The following is an 8,254-nucleotide window of genomic DNA, read 5'->3' as shown; positions in this document are numbered from 1 at the left end:
TTGGCTGTTTGAATCTTCAGTTATGGAAACAGAGCTACTGAAAGTTTCAGTCCAAAAGAGGCATTGGTTTTTTTGGCAACTGAAATGTGAATGTCTGTGCCTTGCCCAAAGTCAGCTTTGGCAGGCACATCAGAGATAAGCAGTTCCTAAGTCTGAGCAGTGAACTTTGATTACAGCTTATTACCCCCCAAATCTAATCCTTTAAAAATCAAAACAGGTCCTCCAGAGGAGGATTATTAGGGGTCTGCTAAGGATAGAGCAGCACAGGCCCAAATTTACCAACAGATGAGACGGCTGTGGCACAGGCAAAAGAAGGCATAAAATGTTTATCCCTTTAAGCCACAGTGGCTGATGAAGGGAAAGCTGGAGGGAATGCTGTCCAGAAACCTCTCCTGCACTGCACTGCTCCAGTTTTGCTTTCCTCTCTGCTCATGGTTATAACTGTCTTATTTGTCCTTTCACTAAGATAAACATAACTTTCCTTCCATTTGAATCCATTATGATAAATTTATTGGATTCACTCAGAGAAAAGCTATCTCTTGCTTCTTGATAGCCCCAAAACAGAAAGATAAGGGTGGGCTGGTGAAAACATTGAGCTTCTCATAACTAGAGAATCCACATCCAAGGGACAGGGAGGTGATGAGGAAGCTCCTGCTCCAGTGCAGGCTCTGCTCTCCTCAGGAGCCTGGGGGAGCAGGGGAACCCTTTCAGCTCTGATGCATCACAGGTGGCACTTGGGAAGAAGAACCATGATAAACAAAAAGCAAAGACAGAAAGTCAGGAGAATGGAAGAATAGGCAAACAATTTCCATGGAGCAGATAACTGAGAAGGTAAAATCACTTGGCCAGACCCAAGTGAGCAATTTAGTTTAGAGGATAATGCACTGATGCCACAAGCTGCTCTGAAAGGCTAGAGTGGCTTTGTCACAATGGGCAGCTGGAATCCTTTCAGGCCCACTGCAGCACGAATTGTAAAGGCAGGGAGGAGCCCAGCATGCACTCCTGAACCCACATGCTTTCATGTTAACTAAGCCCTAAAAATAACATGCTGTATCAAATGCAAATTGATAAAGTCAGTCCAAGGGTTTTTCTTTCCTCTGCTGTCTCTTGAAGAATGCTGTAAGCAGTTTCATCTCAGTCATTTAGTACTAACAGATGCCTCTGCTCCTTGCACTGATAGAGAAAAGTGAAGTTTTCACATAGGCAACACAGTTACTCCAAACTACCTGCAAGGCAGTGATGAATACAGCCCCAGGGAGCACATTTTTCTGGGTACAGCACATTAACAGGGCATTAACCAGGAGAACCTTAATTACACATTGTCACTGCTGCTCACCCAAAAGGAATTCAGACTGGCAAAACATGATCATAAAAAAAAAGGCATTTGGAACAAATCAATGTGTGTGTGACATAAGAATGCCATTTGCATCCTGCCCAGGAAGGCTCTGCAAGCCTTGCATCTGCCTCTCAAGGTCTCCACAGCACCATCAAACACACCCTCAGATGATGGTCCAGTGACTCTGCGCTCCACTTAATGAGCACTGGCAGGGAGATTAGAACAAAACCCAAAATACCCTCTGGTAACGTTTCCAGATATAAAACCTCATTTTCTAGGGAGTTTTGAGCTCTTTTCTTTTTTTCTTAATAATTCTGTTTTAAGACAGCCTTCAACATTCCAGTGACTGAGGGCCAAGACATCTGGGTCTCTGAGGTTAGAATGTGCTGTGAGGACACAACTTCCTGATTCTCTGCCCAGTTTCATCCCCAGAGTCTCCCAATCTGCTCAAAACTGCACTGTCTCCAGGGCCCACAAACCAGATGGGGACAGAGCAGCACAGCACACCCTGAGCACTCAGCTTGCACCCATCAACCCCTTGGAGGAGACCAGGAGATCCATTCTGCCATCTATGACTGCTGGAGATGACACAGTGTAGAGAAGAAAGTCCCAAAAGTGTCAAATCAATTCCCCTGAGCCATAGAAAATCTGCTTTCTACTCAGACCAGTTTAATGGAGTACTGATAATCCATCTTCAGGGCACTCTGAATGAAAGCATACCTGTCACCACCATCACTACCAAATCACTGTTCAGAAGAGCAAAGTGACTTGCATTTTAAAATCTATACAAAAGCTACATTCAACAGCTGGTTCTGTTAGAGAAACACTCAGCTGTTAATGTGTGCACACACACGGGGCACAGCCTGGTGTGAGCATGCCACTTTGGGTTAAAGCCACCACTGCTTTATAAATCGTGCACAATCATCTGTAATCTTTGCAAAATACAAAATACAGTTTGCTCTCTGTTGCCTGTTCTGCACAGCCCTTTTATTACAGAAACATCTGTTAGAAGTGCTTTAGTTGAGAGCTCGTCAGACTTTCCATTATAAACCCCCATATTCAAGGGGTTACTGCAACTGAGCCATAAAAAGTTGCTCCAGGCTCAAACTTGGCATAAAAGGTCTCCAGTGGGAGAATTATTTTTTTCTAAGCCCAAAATGTTAAAATACATGCAGTTAAACAAAAGCAATTCACTTTCCCTCAGAGACTGCCTCTCCTGATTCTATGTGTTAGACTTACTTATATGTACTAACATTGTGCATGAGCCTTTAAATGCAAGCTATTGGTTAATTAATTCATTAAGCTATTTGTTAAAATAAAATCACCAACTTCACAGACTTACTGATTCATTCAAAATATAAGTGGCCAGATTATTTCAGATAGAGAAACAGATACCACATAGAAAATAAAATATTCATCCATATATAAAAAAGCAGGGGGGGGGAGTACTTTTAGGTCATATTTTCATCCTCAGCTTTAACTAACTGTTCTCTTGCAGAAAATGCATTTACCCCTGGGCTGACAGTAGGACACAATGACAAAATGACCTGAGGGCAAATAGAGGAGCTATTTTTTTTCAGAGGCAGCCTGCTCTAGAAGGATGGTGGAGATTAGCAGAAAGATGTTAAGTAGGAGGAAATATGCTTGTTTAAAGAAGATAAGCGGGGGTGGGTGGGTGTGTGCTTGTGTGTGTTTCACTGTACAGCACTGATCAAGGCAGTTAAGGTGATCCACGGATCCACAAGCAGTGGTAGAGACAAAAATCCTTCATGCAGCCTGGAGACTATGAAGAAGAGGCAGAAACCATAGGAGAGGTCAATTTAGGAAAGACTGGTTTGCAGATAAAGGAAGATGAAGCAAAACTAAAACCCGGGAGACCTTTGAATTGAAGAAGGGCTCATTTTTCAAGCTTGAGGCTATGAGCAGTGCTGATGTTCAGCAAGGCAGCCCTTGGGTATAGAACGAGCAAAACTCTTGTTACACCATTAATTGTACTGTACCCAGCAGCTGCAGCAACAGACCTCACTGCTGATCCTGCAGGAATTTAAGCCCATGAGTAATCCCATTTAAATTAATGGGATTATGCCTCAGAAGTGTAGAGTTAAGCATATGTGTATTGGTTTGCTGGAGCAGGCCTGGGGCAGTGAGCAGGCTCACAGAGCCCTGCCTGCTGCTCTTTGTGCTGCCATCCCACAGCTCCTGCTCTTCCACCCATCCAGCCTTTGGGAAGGAAAGCTGCAGAACGAGCTGTAAGGTCTCTAAGGACAACCCCCAGACTGGGGGAAGTCACACAGTGATTCACCATTGAATGAGCGCCACCATTGAGTGGCACCATTTCCTCTGAGTCAGTCCTGAACAAAAGTCCCAGCACAGCTCCAAGATGGGAAACTGTGGCTGTATGTGCAGTCCCATGGAGGAGATGGAAAACAAACTTCCTGCTGGTCACCGCCGCACAAGGTCTCAGTAGCTCGTGTGGAGGGTTCATTTTTTCACCCTGGTGTTTCTGGCCAAGATCCAAGTGCTGTAATTCCAGCTTTCTGGTTTACCCTCCCAGCATGGGCTCCTGCTCTTGTGGCCTTGGTTGCATTTCTGAACACCAAGGAGCAGCTGCTGGAGCCCTGATGGGTGAGGGACAATGTCTCTGTGCACACAACAGATGACCCAGACACCCCTGGAGAGCGAGCATGACGTGAAGGAACAACACTGCAACCTTCACTCATGCTGAGGAGAGCTTTGGTTTGTATTAAATTCAGACACTGCTCAGCATGCTTGACTACAGCAAAGTGGCTCTCCAGCCTTCACTGACATTGGAACAACTCAAAATTTCACATGCAAATGTTCCCTTTAATCCACTCCAATGCTTCAGCTCTAGCAGTGAGCTCAGGGAGAAGCTGTGAACGTTGCGCAGTGCCTTATGTGAGTAATGCATGTATGACATCCTGCCTATGGGCGTAAGAGGAATATTTCACCACTGCAATCTTGCTATCAGCATGTGGCATGCTTGAGAGGCTCCTGATTCTTGGATGTTGGCCAATCTCCTCCAGAGCGCTGGAATTAACATTGCCATCATCTGATGCATTGTGTCACACCCTCTCTTGAGCATCAGGAGCTCCTAGAAAGGAAAAGCTCAGACACTTAAGTTACAGATTATCTGAAGTGAAGTCTACCCATGGCTTCCTTCCTTTTTCCTGTTTTCTGCAACCTTATTCTATAGCAGTTGTCACCATATTTCTTAAGTCAAGAACACTCAGATATCCCCTCCTCATATTATTAATTATTATGAAACATTTAAAGTCCTCTAAATTAGAAAGAGTGTCCCAAATGTCAGGTATTTGACTGGCTTGCACCCCAGCAATTCAGTTTTCTGGTTTTGCTTTATTTTATATACATGTTTTGACTGGTTCAGAAAACCTCTTCTTTTAGATATAAACAAATGCTAAAAATCTGAAAACAAAAGCTGACATTAAGTAGCTAGAAATCTGAGATAGGTATAAGCTAAAAGGAATTTCCTGTTGCTACTATGTGTATTTCTACCTTTAATCATTGTCATATTATCTTCTTATTCCTGGTTGTCCTCCATGGCATGATCAAGGCAGATATCATCAGATCCTAAAGAAGACTTTTAGAACAGACTGGTCTTTTAAGATTTGCCTTTGCTGTAAGAAGTGAATAATGTTAACAAAAGTTATATACTATTCTATGTATTGAAATACTTTTCTTGGGCAGTTATATGTAATGTCAACTCTACCTTTCGTTCCATTTTGAAGTTTCAAACATGGTCATCTCTACAAGTCCAAATAAAAAAAATCTTTTTCTTTGCATATTCTTTAAGTGAAATTGATGGAAATCGGGTATTTAAAATGAAAGGGAATGGATTGTAATCTGTTGCTTTAACAAGAAACAATCTGGTATTTCCATAAGCAATTAGACTATGTTAATAGTCTATAATCTATCATGCCAAGAAATGACAGAATCAACTTCTCAACTATATTAAAAAGTGTCAGGGGTTTAGTTATGTTTCTTCTTTAGAGAAAAGATAACTCACATGTCCATCTGGATCTAACTCAGCTGTTGTGAAAGAGCAGCATCAGCATCCAGAACAGCAGAAACAGCAGAGTCAGAGTTCAGGTCCCAGTGCCATCCTGTTGTTTCTGCAAAAGCAAGGCAAACAACCCTGGAAAAATACAGCAGAATGCATCAGGGAGAGAGGTGTTATCCTTGGCTGTAAAGCTCTCTCTGAAGTAACCACTGTGGGTGTTGATTTGCCTTTCTTTTATTTTGCTTTTAAATAAGATCTGTGATCCTGTTAGCATTTTGCATGTCACAGTGAAACTTCACCCCAGAAAGTGACTGGGAAGGAGATTCCTCAGCTGTGGTCCACAGCTCAGGAATGGTGAGCTCACTGTGCCTGCAGTATGCTGACTTGCACCCTGGACTTCATTGGAAAGGAACAGAGCCAAGGGAAGGAGAAGAGATGAGATAAACAGCAAAAGCAGAAACCATGGTCAACTTTTACAGGAAGGTCAATACCCATATTCCTCTAAAGACCTCTTAACAAGAGGCACAAATGCTTTTTCAGTATGGTTTTCCATGTAATGTAAATTGCCACAGGGATGTTACACAATGATTTGAAAGATAAGTGCCCATGAGGCAATTTCTTTATTGAGATATGGAGCTCATCACAGAAAAGCTGGAAAGAACCTGTAGCTGTGGGAATAAGTTTCTACTCTTACTGAAATAATATACTCTGGTCATTGTGCTGGCTTTTCAAGATCCCATAGTATACAACATCTACTCCTATCTGTCCTCTGAAGGATCCCTTCCTTTTTGTTTCATAGATGAGATAATTTACCTGGCATCTAGCAGAAGGAAAACCATTAACTCACACATTTAAAAGGTTGATGATGATCAGAAGCCAAGAGACATTGCAAAGGGAGGAAATGAAATCTGTGAAATGCAAGATTATGCCAATCTTGAGATGCAGTGTTAGAACTGGCTTTCAATGCACCACGTATGTTGTATTCCCTATAATAGGTACAGCTCTGAATGATTCAGATGACCTGAAGATCAAAAAACGAAGAGAAAATTTCCTATTGACTTCAGGGCCTTTGGATTACAAGCTTTTGCAAGAAGCACCATTGATTACTGAAATAGTCTCAGCCGCATGAAAACCCTGAGAAATTTAGTTCACTGTGCTGTAGCTATTTCTGTCACTACTTCTACCTTAGCTGTCTGTCTCAGGCTGATCTATTTTAAATAATTATTTCTTTCTGGAATTTTAAAGGCTTGAGTCATCCAAGATGATGAATTTTCAGGGAAAGCTCCTTTTCCACCTCCTCCCCCACCCCTCACATAACAGCACTGTGGAGGCCTTGTACATGAAACTTCACTCCTCCATTAGAAGAACTTGAAATTTGACAGTGGCTTGAAATTCGACAGTTTGAATATGGCTTATCAAACAGACATATACTTTCACATCTTTGAAAGTCAATATATACTACAGAATCACAGAAAAAGCTGACTTGGAGACCCACAAGGGTCATGGAGTCCAACTCCTGGCCCTGCACAGCACCATCCCCAAGAACCACACCATGTGCCTGAGAGCATTGTCTAAATGCTTCTTGAATTCCATAAGGTTTTGGGTTGTAACCACTTTCCTGGGGAGCTTGCTCCAGTGGCCAACCATCCTTTGCCTTTAGTGGAAGAAACTCTTTCTAATATCTAAACTAAACCCCCCCTAAGCCTCCTCTGGCACAGCTTCAGGCCATTTCCTCAGGCCCTGTCACAGGTCACCACAGAGAAGAGATCAGCATCTGCTCCTCTGCTTCCCCTCACAAGGAATGAGGTCTCCCCTCAGTCTCCTCTTCTCCAGGCTGAACAGACCAAATGACCTCACACACTCCTCACATGGTTCCCCTCAAGGCCCTTCATCATCTCTGTTGCCCTCCTTTGGACACTCTCTAACCATTTAATGTCTTTCTTACATTGTGTCACCCAAAACTGCCCCCAGCACTTGAGGTGAGGCTGCCCCAGTGCAGAGCAGAGCAGGACAATCCCCTCTCTTTCCCAGCTGGCCGTGCTGTCCCTGATGTCCCCAGGACAGGGCTGGCCCTCCCGGCTGCCAGGGCACTGCTGGCTCATGTTCAACTGCCCACTGACCAGAGCCCCAGGTCCCCTTTCATGGCTCTGCTTTCCAGCCTCTCATTCCCCAGTCTATACACACATCCAGGGTTGCTCCATCCCAGGTGCAGAACCCAGAACTTTCCCTTGTTGAACTTCATATGGTTGGTGATTGCCCAGTCCTCTGATTTGTTGAGGTCTCTCTGCAGGGCCTCTCTGCTCTCGAAGGAGTCAGTGGCTCCTTCCAATTTAGCATCATCTGCAAACTTGATTAGTATCCCTTCCAGTTCTGCATCCAAGTCATTTATGAGGATTTTGAAGAGCACAGGGCGTAAGAATGCTCTGGGTTTCCATGACCAAAATTGCCTGAGACACCTTTGCTACGTAGGGTATGTCAGCTCTGAGCTGATCAGGGCTGATCTAGACTGCAACTGGGTCAGTGCACAGACATCTGAGAACTGCAAACCTCACCCCAGCTGAGAAGAGAGGGAGGGTAAATCAGGGATCAGTCAAGAAGTAAAAACTACATATTCACATATCCAGCAGGGATGGGAAGAAACTTAAGTGACCAAAGATGGGGAAGAGGCAGCTCTGCCACAGCTCTGCCCACGCAGCTTTAAGTGACTGATCTACACTCTCTTACAGTATGGTTATGGTACATTTTACAGTATGCATTGAATTTTAAATTTTCTGTGCAGATTTCACAGCCTTCCTTCCTCCTGTGGCTTTTACTACCCAAGAAGGGAGAGAGGCGGAAGAAAAAGCTGCAAACCAAAGGGAGTGTGGGTGTGAGGGGGT

The sequence above is a fragment of the Melospiza melodia genome, chromosome 1, assembly GCF_035770615.1.
Source record: "Melospiza melodia melodia isolate bMelMel2 chromosome 1, bMelMel2.pri, whole genome shotgun sequence".
Lineage (NCBI taxonomy): Eukaryota > Metazoa > Chordata > Aves > Passeriformes > Passerellidae > Melospiza > Melospiza melodia.
This window is presented reverse-complemented; position numbering follows the sequence as displayed.